This window comes from Palaemon carinicauda, chromosome 31, assembly GCF_036898095.1.
Source record: "Palaemon carinicauda isolate YSFRI2023 chromosome 31, ASM3689809v2, whole genome shotgun sequence".
Lineage (NCBI taxonomy): Eukaryota > Metazoa > Arthropoda > Malacostraca > Decapoda > Palaemonidae > Palaemon > Palaemon carinicauda.
The window spans coordinates 41,239,167-41,241,284 of NC_090755.1; positions in this window are offsets into that span (position 1 = coordinate 41,239,167).

A 2,118-nucleotide genomic window follows, 5' to 3' on the forward strand; every position below is an offset into this window, starting at 1 on the left:
CATCCAGCTGTGGATCATGGTTGGAAAATGAAGGATGGAAATCTAGATCCCTGTTGGTTCAAGGGAACTGCACTTCCTACAAGTATGGCTGATATACTTGAGACGATGGTCGATGATGAGACGTCTGATGATGAAAGCCTAGATGAAAACAATGAAAGTGATGGAAATTTTGATGATGACTATGAAAGTGATGATAGTGGGTCTGACTTGGACTAAGAAAGTTTCAAGTAACAAGATGGTAGATTTCAGGATCGAAGGACCAAGGACCTCCCTTGTATCACAAGATATTTCCAATAATTGCCTTTCCATTAATCAAAAGTGGACCCAAAGGTACCCAAGTAGACTATCAAACTTTATACCTTGCATAGGTTGACTATTTCCTGTAGTCCAAAGCAACGCAGTGTGAATTTTCCCAATGAGGTCTTGCATCATATGAGTATATTGTACATTTATGTACAGTTTTATTTATTTCATTCATGATTTTTGTAACCTTCAAATAAAGCATTTCTGTTGTTGATTTATGTGACTTTCCCCAAATTCACTGACAGACTTGTTGAGACTGCCTTTATTGTATGCTGTAATCTCAAGAACTTGGGTGAGGACACGAATATTATCTCTCTTGCTGCATTCATGGAGGAGTTAAAGCCAAGTCAAAATTACGGTGTCCAGAGTGGCGGCCATCTTGAATTTCAGCATGATGTAATTAGTTGACATTGTTGAGAATGCTTTTTTTGGATTCTCTGACCCCAAAACCTGAGAAAACACACCAAAATAATTTCCGTAACCCCTCTGTAAGAAGAGATAGGAGCTTTATCAGTTTTTACGATTTTGAGGCTAAAAAACGACAAATTTGAAAATTGACTTTTTTACATAACATCTCATTTCCATGATTTGGCCAATAAGTACACTTAATGGGTATCATTCTATTTCTTGAGGTCTCTAGAGATGAAATAAGGCAGAAAAAGTCATTAGATATTGGTCTGGCTGGTCCTGGGGTTACATTTATGGAGGTGCCTAAAATTTTCACTTGACCCCAAATTTGGTGACCTTTTGACCTCTGGTGACCTAATTATTAAACATAATTACAAATTGTCCATTTTATCTGTTAGAGAGGCCCAAAGCAAACATTTTGATATGTCATTTATCTTTCTCTGACCATTCAGTCCGGAGTTATGTCTAATTTGGTTTCCCCTACCCCAAAATTGGCAGCAGCAAAATTCGATGATGTCATCGAAGAAAGTGGCCCAGAAGTGGTAGTGCGTCCCTATTTTTTCAATGGGAACATTAAAAAAATGAAAATATGGATCAAAAGCTACAACCTAAATGCACTTTTGTCAATTTTAAGGGGGGGGGGGTGCAAGGTGAGCCCCCTCAGCCCACGGACTATTAACTCTATACAAGATTCCCAAGTAGTTTTTTTTTTCTCTCAATTCTATTATATCTCAATTTATTTAATTCAACTCTTCTAGTGACACAGCAACATCTTCTGTAGGCTCAGTCCTGGCTTTGCATGTTACGAAATCCGGTTTCAAAAGGTGGCCTTTAGTAGTTTATATATATATATATATATACATATATATATATATATATATATATATATATATATATATATATATATATATATATATATATATATATATATATATATATATATATATATATATATATATATATATATATATATATATATATATATATATATATATATATATATATATATATTCAGCCAAGGCCACAGGAAAAGTAAAAGAAGACGTACCGCGCGCTTTCGTGTTATTTCAACACATTTTCGAGGTACAACGCTAAAAACACAAGGAACATCTAACAAGTAAACAAAAGAAAAAAACTGAAAAAATTGAAAACAAGTATTAAAAGTCCGGTTACAACTAGTACAGCAGATACAGAACAGTTCAACAGGTGATTGAAAAGAAACAATCTTACAAATCACGTTAACAACAAATGGGTCCAGTTTGTACATACCCTGGCTTACATTCATTAAGTCACTGTGATATTTGATAAAAGCAGAATCAATTATATTTCTACGAGTTATATTATTACATTATAAAACAACATTTGCCCCCTCCCAATGAATCATGTGATTAAAATTATTAATATTTA